The sequence below is a fragment of the Myxocyprinus asiaticus genome, chromosome 2 (assembly GCF_019703515.2).
Source record: "Myxocyprinus asiaticus isolate MX2 ecotype Aquarium Trade chromosome 2, UBuf_Myxa_2, whole genome shotgun sequence".
Taxonomy (NCBI): domain Eukaryota; kingdom Metazoa; phylum Chordata; class Actinopteri; order Cypriniformes; family Catostomidae; genus Myxocyprinus; species Myxocyprinus asiaticus.
Window position 1 is genome coordinate 38,549,398 of NC_059345.1, and position 14,376 is coordinate 38,563,773.

The 14,376-nt window shown below is 41.7% G+C and overlaps 1 long non-coding RNA gene across 1 annotated transcript; it reads right to left on the reverse strand.

Annotated features, from left to right (window-relative positions):
* Window positions 1–1,391: 1,391 nt before the first annotated feature.
* On the reverse strand, window positions 1,392–14,121 carry LOC127450170 (uncharacterized). The gene is made up of 3 exons (XR_007898924.1): window positions 14,086–14,121; window positions 3,939–4,001; window positions 1,392–3,830 (listed from the first exon to the last, which is right to left on the reverse strand). It is a non-coding gene; the product is annotated as an uncharacterized LOC127450170 (long non-coding RNA).
* Between the last annotated feature and the right edge of the window lie 255 nt (window positions 14,122–14,376).

Here is a 14,376-nt window from a genome sequence, read left to right on the forward strand (position 1 = left end):
AATTTAGTTATTTGAAGAGCATAACTCTTTTGTTTTATTTGTTTTCCTTTATATTGTGATTTGTTAGTCTTAAGCAGTAAAGCATATCATGTAAACTCTTTTATGGAAAGATATTTGGGAAATTCATGTCAATTTAAAATTTCAGTTAACAGAAATAAAATCTGTAATATTAATTTACAAATATGTTCGCTACATCATTTACAGACAATGTAGTATCTAATTTTATCCACTAAATGTCAACCCCATTATTGTCCACCCTGACCTGCCCATGAGCTTGACCTTTAATGATGAAACATAAAGATATTCAGAAATGTCACTGAATTGTAGGAATGACCCTGAAACTTTGTAATCCAAAATAATACTCTGATTCCCCACTGCTAAATTGTATCATATATTGGTGCTTAATAAAGACCATACAATATGCCAATAGAGTATAAACTGAACAATCTAGTATGGACACATGCAGTGTGTCTGAAGTGCATTTGTTTGCACTTTCCATTTGTTTATGTTGTTTTAGTTTGTTTATTGATGGGTGTTGATTGTTTATCTAACTTTGCTTTTACAAGAACAAAAAAGCATTCTATTATGGGACAGCACTATTAAGTTCCACAACTTAAAAAAAAATAAATAAAAAAAATAAAAAAATAAATAAATAAATAAAAAAAAAAAAATATATATATATATATATATATATATATATATATATATATCTCTTACCATTTCTCTGATGTTTCCATGCTACTGGACACTGTTGTTCTGAATGTACAGCAATGGTGCCTCTTATTGGTAGTTAAAGGAATATTTTGGGTTCAATGCAAGTTAAGCTCAATTGACAGCAGTTGTGGAATAGGATAATGTTGATTACCACAAAAACTGATTTCAACTCGTCCCTTTTTTTTTTTTAATAAAAATTCTGTGTTATAGTATGGCACCTACAATGGAAGTGAATGGGGCCAATTTTTAGAGGGGTTAAAGGCAGAAATGTGAAGCTTCTAATTTTTTTAAGTACTTACATTAATGCTTTTGTTGAAACATGTATTACTTGAGCTGAAAAGTTGCTAAGTCTTCATTTTTACGGTCGTTTAAAAAAAAAAAAAACTACAGGTATCCTGCAGGATTTTTCTGCAGTTTTCCTACAGGATTTTCGGATCATTTTCCTGTAGCAATCCTGCAGGAATATTATGAAGTAATGGAAAGAATTTTCTGCAGGAATTGTTTTACAGGTCATTAAAACACCTTTATTCCCTGCAGGAATACTGTGCAGGGTAGATTTCAAATCATTTGGGTGGTATCCTGCAGGATTTGATTTCCTCCTGGAGAATCAAATTCACACATAGTCAATTTTTACCAATGAATAATTTTATTAATGGAAATGTTGTCATAAAGAATTACATTATCTGTTAAATTCCCAAGCAGTCACACCTAGAAAACAGAGAATTAAACAAGCTAAGAAACAGGACAATATTGCTGATAACTGTAAAAAATAGATTAAAACAATGGTGTGAGATGAGATCCTAACAGTGTAAAATATATAAGTTCATAGGTGGTAATAGGTTTCAGTGGCGTGCACAGAAAGGGTGCTGCAGGGGCGCCTTCCAGAAAAGACTTGTTTCCTCACTTTCATTTGGAACATGCTTTTGAGGGGTGTCCCCTTCCCGCAGCAGTGCCCTTCAAGGAAGCAAAAATGCCATTTGGAATTTGCCCCGGAATCTCGAAGTCTCCGAAGAGTAACAGGTCAGATAAAAAGTCCACTCTATTTATTGTAGTGTACATTCAAAAGAATAAAACTCGACTGGTTTTCCGACATCGCATAACACTCTCAATTCCGACATTCCTTAGTATTAATGCCAACATTTTTATAAAATAACATTATATTAATATGAAAGGAAATTAAGAGAAAGTACTATAAAAAAGTGTCAGCTGTATAAAGAGGATGACGAGGTCAGAGAGGAAGCAGCAAAGATGACAGGATGAAGTGAACGATTAGAGATGAGAGAAATTGAAGAGAAGAGTGATGCACTGTGATGACTTTGAAGCACTGTGGTGTTACCGGGGTAATACCATGGTACCGAATGATTACTATATTCATATTTCATGATTTTGTAATGGTACTCCAAGGTACCACAGTTGTCTAAAAAAAAAACACTGTAATACCAAGGTGCTTCTTGTGATAAATATAACAGAATAGGTTTTTATTTTCTGATAAAGGAAACAATGCAAAATTAGGATATGTACAGTATATAATAAAGGAATTACTTAAATACCCAAAAAGCAAAGAAATTAGTTTAGTAGATAAGTACTATTCATTAATATATATATAAACTCAGCAAAAAAAGAAATGCCCTCTCACTTTCAAGTGCTTTTATTTTCAGCAAACTTAACGTGTAAATATTTGTATGAACATAAAAAGATTCAACAACTAAGACATAAACTGAACAAGTTTCACAGACATGTGACTAACAGAAATGGAATAATGTGTCCCTGAACCCAGCTGCATTAAGTACTGCAGTGCATCTCCTCCTCATGGACTGCACCAGATTTGCCAGTTCTTGCTGTGAGGTGTTACCACTCTTCCACCAAGGCACTTGCAAGTTCCCAGACATTTCTGGGGGGAATGGCCCTACCCCTCACCCTCCGATCCAACAGGTCCCAGACGTGCTCAATGGGATTGAGATCCGGGCTCTTCGCTGGCCATGGCAGAACACTAACATACCTGTCTTGCAGGAAATCACACACACAACGAGCAGTATAGCTGGTGGCATTGTTATGCTGGAGGGTCGTGTCATGATGAGCCTGCAGGAAGGTACCACATGAGGGAGGAGGATGTCTTCCCTGTATCGCACAGTGTTGAGATTACCTGCAATGACAACAAGCTCAGTCCGATGATGCTGTGACACACAGCCCTAGACCATGATGGACCCTCCACCTCCAAATCGATCCCGCTTCAGATTACAGGCCTCGATGTAACGCTCATTCCTTTGACGATAAACGCGAGTCCGACCATCACCCCTGGTGAGACAAAACCGCGACTCATCAGTGAAGAGCACTTTTTGCCAGTCCTGTCTGGTCCAGCGGAGGTGGGTTTGTGCCCATAGGCGACATTGTTGCGGGTGATGTCTGGTAAGGACCTGCCTTACAACAGGCCTACAAGCCCTCAGTCCAGCCTCTCTCAGTCTATTGTGGACAGTCTGAGCACTGATGGAGGGATTGTGCGTTCCTGGTGTAACTCAGGCAGTTGTTGTTGCCATCCTGTACCTGTCCCGCAGGTGTGATATTTGGATGTGCAGGTGTTGTTACACGTGGTCTGCCACTGCGAGGATGATCAGCTGTCCTTCTTGTCTCCCTGTAATGCTGTCTTAGGCATCTCACAGTACGGACATGGAATTTTATTGCCCTGGCCACATCTGCAGTCCTCATGCCTCCATGCAGCATGCCTAAGGCATGTTCACACAGATGAACAGGGACCCTGGGCATCTTTCTTTTGGTGTTTTTCAGAGTCAGTAGAAAGGTCTCTTTAGTGTCCTAACTTTTTATAACTGCGACCTTAATTGCCTATCATCTGTAAGCTGTAGTGTCTTAACGACCGTTCCACAGGTGCATGTTCATTAATTATTAATGGTTCATTGAACAAGCATGGAAAACATTGTTTAAACCCTTTACAATAAAGATCTGTAAAGTTATTGGATTAGTATAAAATGTTTTTTACTTTTCAAAACTCTTGTAAAAAAACAAAAAAAAAAAAACAAAAGGGGAAAAGTATTACCTATCATCATCCATGCCTTTTCCCTAATTTTTGCCTTATTCATTTCCTTTATGACTGTCCACTGTTTCTGGGGAAAAACAAGTAAATTTAAATTAAAGATAAGTGCATTAAGGCATTCAAGGAAGGGTATTTTGGACATGTCATTAATACACCTCATAACAGCTCATAACATCACCTTTTTCCATAAGATTCACAATCTGCCATCTTGTCCATATTGGTGTGGCAGAAAGCCCAACATCTAATCGAAAACATAAGACATTACAACACAGCACAACAAAAAGGGGAATAAGAGGTTAGAATGATATGCACAAAATAATTTAGAGGTGAAGCTCTGTAGTCTGGTATGTACCTTTAAACAAGACGTACACACAGGATGCGTTCACGTTCAAAAACCGATACGGAGCGCAATGAAATGGAACAGAACACAGCGGTCTTTTGACGCGTCTGAAACACGCGACGCTAATGACGCGAGCCGGCGATAACAGCGAGACGCGACGCAACGGCTTTAACAGTCCAAACCAGACTATAAAGCGTCACCTTCACTATTTCTACATTATTTTTACCTTACAATGGAAGATAATTATATCAAACATTTAGCCAATGCATTTAATGTTCATAAATAATGAAACAAAATCTACGATATAATTTACATTTTCACTGTTTTTCAGATCATCTCGCACTCTTTCATATCCAGATTTCCTTTTGAGATAATCAAAATTATTTTAACATCACTTAGGACCATTGAAATCGTATAACAAAACAAACGTATTTTTTTTAACACTATACAAGGCTATGGCAAGCCGAATTCACTTTTATTCATTTAAAGGATATGAACTGTTGATATCAACAATTCATTTTTCACTAGTTAGAATTCTAATTCTTGATATCAAGAATGTAATTTTCACTAGTGGAAATGCCAGTTGTTGATATCAATAATACATTTCCACTAGTAAAAATGTGAATTCTTGATATCAAAAATGGACTTTCAACTAGTAAAAACCCACATTTTTGATATTTGTAATTGAATTTTCACTAGTAATGTTTCACACAGATATGTCATTCACTCTTTTTCATAACGCAATCATTGATATCAAAAATTAGTTTCTTACTAGTTGAAAGTCCAATTTCACATATCAACAATTATTTTCTTACAAGTAAAAAATATAATTTTTGATGTCAAGAATGTAATTTTTACTAGTGGAAATGCCCATTTTTTATATCAACAATTGAATTCCAACTAGTAAAAATGCTAATTTTTGATATCAGTAATTCAGTCTTCACTAGTGACTATTTTAATTTCTGAAATCTGTAATGTAATTGTTACTAGTAAGAAATTCTTTTTAGATATCATTAATTACACTCCAAATTACTGATATCTGAAATCCATTTCTAGATATCAGAAATCCCAATTGTAACATGATGAAATGCATTTACAGATATCAAGAATTACAATTCCCTATCTGTCACTCACTCGACGTTGTGTTGATGTAGTGACACTAGGGGTCACTCTTGGGAGCCCGAGACACCTCTGATCTTTGATAACAGGCCAATGAAAATTGGCGAGTGGTATTTGCATGCCACTCCCCCGGACATACGGGTATAAAAGGAGCTGGTATGCAACCACTCATTCAGATTTTCTCTTCGGAGCCAAACGGTCATGCTCACTGAGCTGAATTCCCACAACTGTTCATTCACCTCTGCTGGATCTGACGGCGCATTTCAGCGGCTTCTCCCTACTCTGCACTGGTGCACTGCAGAGAATGCCACTGGTCACTTCAGCAGAAATAAGAGTATATTTCTCTAAAAGAGTATATTTCTCTAAAAGAGCGGCACACACGGAATGTCTTTTTAAAGACACGTCTTTTTAAAGATGCCTTTTCAATTGTGTGTTATTCCTGGTTGCGCTCATTATGTCTCGCCTTCTGACAGTCACGATCATTGTCTTTCGTGTCTGGGCATTGCTCATATGGAGACAGCATTCATGGATGGTCATGTTCTCATTGCAAGGACATGTCCATGGCAACGATGCGGTCGCGGCTCGCCTTCGTAAGAAAGCAAGCCACCCCAGAGGCTCCCCACCTCGGTCCTTTTACCCACGGGTATGAGGCCAGCGCGGCTAGCACTGGGGGCGATTTGGGGACCCCAATGGGACTGGCTCTGCCGGGTATCCCCCCGGGGACCTCCCATTCCCCAGCACACTCATCTGCCCCGATCGGGCTTCCGGATGAGTTCGCCGGCTTGTCTCACGACGAGTTCGACCTCTTATTCGGAGCCCGCGAAAGTGATGAGCTCTCGAGCGCAGCATCGGAGAGCGGGCTCGTCCAGTCGGAAGCCTCAGCTGGGCTCCTCCCCTCGGGGACGATTGCCCAGTCACAGGCTGATGTGGAGATGACGACATGCTTTCCTGGGCAGCCGCAAGCGTCGGCTAGAGTGGAACCCTCCACTCTTCCCTGAACCCTCGCGGATTGATGATTGGTTCCTGGGCTCGCGGCGCCGCTCAAAGCCACGCACTGCCCCCATTCCTTTCTTCTAGGAAATGCATGAAGAGCTGACAAGGTCGCGGGAGGCACTTTTTACTGCCCGGTCCCGATCTTTTCAGCTTCCCCGCCCTCACTGCCCTCGATGGTGGGGCGGCCAAAGGCTATTTGGTGCATCTATGCCCGCAGAGCGCCGCCACCTGGCGTGGGTGCCCAAAGCCCCCATCCAAGGCCTGTAGATTTACGTTGTCTCTGACGGCCAAGGCCTACGGTGCCGCTGGACAAGCCGCCTCTGCCCTGCACGCCATGGCTCTCCTGGAAGTCCGCCATGGCGCTAAAGGAACTGCACGGGGGTAGTTCTGCCCCGGGATTGATGCAGGAACTGCGTTCGGCGACCAACCTTGCTCTCCGAGCGACGGAGGTCACGGCGCTGTCTCTCGGGCAGACGATGTCCACATTAGTGGTCCAGGAGCGCTAGCTTTGGCTCAACCTGGTCGAGATGGGTGAGGCCGACAGGACACGATTCCTTGCTGCCCCTATCTCCCAGGCTGGCCTATTCGGAGACACCGTCAAGGACTTTGCCCAGCAGTTCTCGACGGTGGAGCAGTAGACGGAGGCTATCCGGCATATCCTGCCCCGGCACGGCTCAAGATCCCGCATCCTGTCTACTCGTCGCCAAGTCCCCCTGCGGTGACGGCACCGGCTCCGCCGCAGCCTGCCCCTTCAGCCCGGCCCCGGCATGGAGCCCACTTCAGGAAGCAGATGCCACCCGTCTCGCAGCCGCCCAGAAACCGTGAAAGGCTTCAAAATGCCCTTGAGACGGGCGACCCAGGGACGATGAAACCCGCTGCTCTGGAGCTGGTAAGCAGGCCTCTCCATCTTTTTGTTACCTTTGCATTTAATTGCGCTGCATGCCCAAGTGGCTGCAGTACTCAAGAGTTCAGCAAGAGCGGTTTCCTTGTTCCCTGGGGTCATGTATCCGGTGTGCACGGCCGTCATCACGACCACCGTCCACCACTCTATTTGGCAGGTTTGGCACTCCAGCGGCGGTCTCCCGCCCCTGAGCGCCCAGCTGTGGCACAAATCCGCCACTGATGTGACAGTCTCCACGGGTCACGAGGACAGGCCTCTTCCTCCCCCATCCCAGGCTGTTCCGGGGGTGGTCACAAGGGGCCAGGTAAGTGCTTCGATGTCCTTAGACTCAGCACAGCCACGACATGATGTGGCACCTCGAGCTCCGCTCCGCCGTGAGGCACCACCTGTCGGTACGTCCGATGATGTTGTCCCTTTGGTCCACCTTGCGCGGAACTTGGATGCGTGGCTTGCGCTTTTCAATCCGTCGCGATGGCTGGTCCGGACCGTCCGACTCAGCTACGAGATTCAGTTCGCCAGGCGTCTGCCCAGGTACAGTGGTGTCCACTTCACCTTGGTGAAGGACGAAAACGCTGCTACCTTGCGCAGAGATCGCTACCCTCCTACGGAAGGGCACTCTCTCTGCGCTCTCATTGTATGCCACAACTCATCTGCCATCTCCTCCTCTGGAGTCAGCAGCACTTCAAGTTGCTGCAAGCCACTCACATACCAGGCAACCTCAACACTACAGTGGACACGCTGTCACAACAGGTTACCCTCAGGGGAGAGTGGAGACTCCACCCTCAGGTGGTCCAGCTGATTTGGAGTCGATTCGGACAGGCACAGGTGCACCTGTTCGCTTCCCAAGAATCCTCCCCACTGCCCGCTCTGGTACATCCTGACCGAGGCCCCCCTCGGCATAAACACGCTGGCACACAGCTGGCCCCCTGGCATGCACAAATATGCGTTTCCCCCAGTGAGCCTACTTGCACAGACCCTGTGCATGGTCAGGGAGGACGAGGAGCAGGTCATCCTGGTAGCACCCTACTGGCCCACCCAGATGTGGTTCTCAGACCTCACGCTCCTCGCAACAGCCCCCCCCCCCCCCCCCGGCGTATTCCCCTGAGGAAGGTCCTCCATGTCTTGCCACCTGCGGTGGTAGACACGATCACTCAGGCTAGGGCCCCCTCTACAAGGCGCCTGTATGCCTTTAAGTGGCGTCTGTTCGCTAAGTGGTGTTCTTCCTGACGGGAAGACCCCCAGAGATGCACAGTCGGATCAGTGCTTTCCTTCCTGCAGGAGAGGTTGGAAGGGAGGCTGTCCCCTTCCACCTTGAAGGTGTACATTGCCACCATAGCAGCACACCATGACGCAGTCGACGGTAAGTCCTTAGGGAAGCACAACCTGATAATCAGGTTCCTAAGAGGCGCCAGGAGGCTGAATCCCCCCCAGACCGCACCTCGTTCCCTCATCGGACCTCTCTCTGTAGTTCTTCAGGGTCTACAGAGAGCCCTCTTTGAGCCTTTGCAGTCAGCTGAGCTTAAGGCACTCTCCTTGAAGACTGCCCTCCTGACTGCGCTCACTTCCATCAAGAGGGTAGGAGACCTGCAAGCGTTCTCTGTCAGCAAAACGTGCCTGGAGTTCGGTCCGGGCTACTCTCACGTGATCCTGAGACCCCGACCAGGCTATGTGCCCAAGGTTCCCACGACCCCTTTTAGGGACCAGGTGGTAAACCTGCAAGCGCTGCCCCAGGAGGAGGCAGACCCAGCCCTGTCATTGCTGTGTCCGGTGCATGCTTTACGCATCTATTTGGATTGCACACAGAGCTTTAGGATCTCTGAGCAGCTCTTTGTCTGCTTTGGTGCACAGCAGAAAGGAAGCGCTGTCTCCAAGCAGAGGATCGCCCACTGGCTCATTGACGCCATAACTATGGCATATCATGGCCAGGACATGCCACCCCCGGTAGGGCCACGAGCCCATTCTACCAGGGGTGTAGCGGCCTCCTGGGCCCTGGCAACACCCAACACCTTTGCAAGGTTCTACAACCTCCGGGTGGAACCGGTTTCGTCCCAGGTAGTGACATGCAATACAAGCGGATAAGCCCGGGATAGCCGGCCGGGTGTATTGCTTGCACATAGTGCCTTCCACCTCCTTTTGAGCTGAAGACGTGCGCCATTAATTCCCAGTAGTGTTCACAAACTTTGTTCCCTGGTCGACTTCCTCCGAGCCCTGTGGCAGTCGAGTTTTCGGAGAGACTCACTGCCAGCCCAGTACATGTGCTAACTAAGAGTCCTGTTCTGGGGTAGGTGCTCCGCATGTGGTGGTTCCCTGTAAGGCTAACCCCATGCAATATATATCTTCCGCTAATTCGTTTCCCTGTTGGCAAACTCCGTCTTCCTTGGGCAGAGCCCCTCTGCCCCAGTCTCCATGTTTGTAGTAACTCCTCCCCCACTGGGTAGGATCTACCTTGAAGACTCTCCACATGGTTGGAAAGACCATGTGACGTATTTTTCCACTTAAATATCCCCCCCTCTTTTTGGGCGAGGTGTGGTCTCTGCGGTGTCTTCCACTTTGCAGAGCCGCAGAGCCACAGCGGTCTCAGGACCAATGCAGTGTTAGCGCCATCTACAGTTTGGAGCATAATTTCTTACGTTTGTTTGCTTTTTTAGATTTAAAATGTGCTGTTTTACATCGATTTTGATTTGATTACTTAAACATTTAATGGTAGCCTTTTCAACACTTTTCAATAAGGTTCCATGTGATAACATTAGCCAATGCAGTAGGTTTCATGAATTAACAAATACATTTTTTAACAGCATTTATTAATCTCTGTTCATGTTAATGGATAAAACATTGTTCTTTGCTCATTTATATTTTATGAACTAATATTAACATTTACAACATCTAATTTTAAAAAATATATTAGTAATTGTTGAAATTAACATTAACCAAGATTAACAAATGCTGTTATTGAATTGCTCATTGTTTTTCAAGTTAACAAATGTTAACAAATGAAACTTTATTGTAAGGTGTTATCCATTTGACTATATTATATGTGATCAATTGATTTCTTTCCTGTTCAAATATTTCTTTAAAGTTACAAAGAGTACTTAAAAGAGACACAAAGAATGGGCATTTAATGTCATATATAATCAAATCAAATTAAAAATAAACACTCAATTACAAAGCCTAACAAAACATGTACATTGCAAAATAAAATAAAAAATCAATTACATAATTGATAAGAAATTTAAATAATAATAAATTAAACTAAAATAATTGTTTAAACAACAAAAGCTTGAGTGACTCAAAACCAAATCATTTAAAAAAAAATACAACCTGATTGACAATCGAACTGTTTCCAGAATAATATTTGTTATGAAATATATGTATACAGATCCAGTAGTTAGCAGATAAATACTTAGCTTTATAAAGTAATTGTTTACCAAAAATCCTAGATTGAAATAAAACTTTACATAGACAACAACTTTCCATGTTCTCCACCATGATTGTTCTGTCATAATATCAATATCATCAGTCCGGAGACTGCGGGCCTGAAACTGCTGTGACTTAAGGCCGATTTATACCTACAGCTCTGTGGCCCAGCAGATGAATATTATTATGTCTAATGTATCTGTGTACTGTTGATAAATGTATGAAAACGTGTTCCATCCCGTGGCGGACTGGCCATTGAGTGGACCGGGACTTTTCCCGGTGGGCTGCATGGGCCGCTGCATTATGCAGAATGCGCCACAAAACGGCGCCGCGATATGCGGAAGGGGGGCAGCGATATGCAGAAAAGGACAGTATTTACACATTTCAATTTCATAACATAATAATTGTGTGATCTTTAGCTAATATTAATACAACTTAAATGTATTCAAGTTTTACTGATTTAATATTTTTAAAGATTGCTAACTATAATTTGATAAAATTTTGTTATAAAATTAAAATGCATAATTATAATACATATAATACATTCCATAAAAATAACTGAGAATTTCCATAATGTTTGTGCTTGGATTAAATGCAATAATTTTGGTTGAAAGGGTGTACCCGTTATTATAAAAAAACATTTTTGCGCTGTCTTCTTGCACTTAATTACCATACAGTAACACACACAGACGTACAATATTAGCTTTCTAGAACATTCGTTTATGTTATTATGCGCTATTGTAAGACCCATTCCTCCACGATTTTGGCTTAGCAGGTAAGAAGACTTTTTCTTTGGGCAGACAGCAGCAGATGTGGGAGGCGTTTAGCGCAGGGAGTGTTACTGGTTTCTCATGTCAGAAAAAGCATGAAAGAGCAATATCAATTTTAAACGCTCATTTAAAACCATCAAACTATAGCTAAGACTAATTATTCAGACAAAAGGCATCCCGACTGTAACTCCGTCGGCACGTGGACTGCACAGTGACACTTATTTATGAATAATGAGCAGTATATTGCCGTTGGAATGAATAAAATTTACACCTGCTCCTTCTGTACTCCCTTTATCCCATTCGCCATTACATTTATTAAAATGTCATGAAAACAAATGTATTACAAAATCAAACAATTTATTTAATATAAAAATAATATATTATAAAGACTAATCTCCCAGTCAGCATATGATGTGGCTTGCAATGTCTTACGTGTCATCCATTAGAGACAACATCTTGCAACAGCACCAGTTTTGTGCCCAGCAACAAGATTTTTCTGTGTAACCAATGGCATGTGTAGTTTACAGTGTGTGGTAGTTCGGGACAATGTTTAACTAAAATTGAGCCAAATATGCAGAGCGGTATGAACTGTTATTCTTGCTAAAAGGATTAAGGCAGTAGAAGACGGCGCGGGTTGGCCAATCAGATGAAAGAGGTGTTGCAGTGATGCCCACATATGCAAATCTAATATTGTTTTGTGTGTGTGTGTGTGTGTGTGTGTGTGTGTGTGTGTGTGTGTGTGTGTGTGTTTTAACAATGGACAAAAAAGAAAAATTTAAATGAATTCTCATTTTCCATTTCTGAAACATAAAAATAAAACTTTAAAAAAACAAGCTGTTTTAACCCACATGGAATGTCTCCCTCCATTTTATAACCTGGTACTATTGGCTCCAAAAGTGGATACATGGAAAACCAGGTCTCGTTAATATTCATAAAGTGATTACCATAGCTATTCTTACCTGTTAAAATTGTATTTCTAGATATCGATAATAGTGTTTTTACTTGTTAAAATCACATTTAAGATACCAGTAATTCTATTTTCACTAATTGCAAAAGCTATTTTAGATATCAAGGCAATAATTGTTAAAAGTAGAGTTCCCTTTACTGATATCAATAATTGCATTGTTACTAGTAAAATGTTCATTCTTGATATCAACAATTGAATTACAGCTAGTGAAAATGGTAATTTTTGAAATCAGTAATTGAATTTCAACATGTTACATTTGGTATTTCTGATATCTGGAAGTGGATTTCAGATATTAATAATTTGGAGTGTATTTAATGATATCCAACAAGACTTTCTTACTAGTAACAATTACATTACAGATATCAGACATTAAAATTGTCACTAGAGAAGACCGAATTACTGATATCAAAAATTAGCATTTTTATTAGTTGGAATTAAATTTTTGATATCAAAAATTGGCATTTCCTCTAGTAAAAATTACATTCTTGATATCAAAATTACATTTTTATGTTTAAATATTAAATGAAATTGGACATTCAACTAGTAAGAAACAAATTTTTGATATCAATGATTGCGTTTTGAATAAGAGTGAATGAAATATCGGTATGAAACTTTACTAGTGAAAATTCCATTATAGATATCAACAATTGGCATTTCCACTAGTGAAAATTACATTCTTGATATCAAGAATTAGCATTTTAACTAGTGAAAATATAATTGTAGATATCAACAATTCATATCCTGCAAATTAATAAAAGTAAAGTCAGCTTGCAACAATATCAGAGGTCATTGTGAAATTCAACTAGTGAAAATTCAATTACAGATATCAAGAATTACGGTTTTTACTAGTTGAAATTCCATTTTTGATATCAAGAATGTGGTTTCTGTGAGTGATGACGTCATTTTTTATGTCAAGAATTCAAATTTTTACTAGTGGAAATGTAATTATTGATATCAACAATTGGCATTACACTTGTGAAAATTACATTCTTGATAACAAAAATTAGATTTAGATTAGATTGTTGATATCAACAATTCATATCCTGCGAATGAATAAAAGCTAAAACGGCTTGCCATACATGGCTTCTTTCAAATTTCAAGTCTTAAAGGAGCAATATGTAACATTGACATCAAGCGTTTAAAATGGGTACTGCAGTCCAAATTAAAAATATTGGGAAGAGTTGTCTCCCCCGCCCCCTCCTCCCCAGACTTGAAGCTGATGCGGGTTGCCAAGTTGAGGACACGCAACAAGAACGAGCAAACTGACAATGGCAAGTGACGAGCCTTACACTGTAAGTTGATCAGCTAATGTATACGTTTGTAATGTTTTGATTGTTTGCTAATTATAAACCAGCTCATTTTTATAACTCTATCAATGTTAGCTAGATGTATTGATGGCTTCCATGGCTGCAGCGTACTGTGTTTGCCCGATAACTTGTTTCAAATCTGGCAACCCGGGTTGTCAAAATACTATTGGGAAATGGGCAGTGGGCGGGATCACACAGGCCAAAACACAAACAGAAATTCCGCCCCTGAACGGACATTTCAAAGTAGAATATACTGTTGTGATGGGAAGTTCGGATCATTTTACTGACTTGAATCTTTGAGTCTCGTTCAGCAAAATGAACGAATCTTTATTCAGTTCATTTAGTTCATTTCATTCATTTGAGCAGATTTAAATGAAAATGTTACATTTTCAATAACCAAATCCCCCCCCCCCCCAACACGTCTACTTACGCAAACTTTGATTATAGTCCCAATAAGGCAAAACTGATAATGCAGCCAAGGACAAATTATGAGAAACAGAAATGATTAGTTCACCTCTGGAATCTTCATGTCTGAGTCGTTCGTTCTTTTGTCACTGCATAGCGTATACAGCTGTCACGTGACAAAAGAACGAACGACTCGGATCAGAAGACTCGAGAGGTGAACTAATCATTTCTGTTTCCTGTGTGAACAGTGTATAGCGTATACGGCTGTCGCGTGACAAAAGGACAAATGACTCGGACCAGAAGACTCGAGAGGAGAACTAATCATTTCTGTTTCCTGTGTGAGCAGTGTGTATAGCGTATACGGCTGTCACATGACAAAAGAACGAATGACTCGGATCAG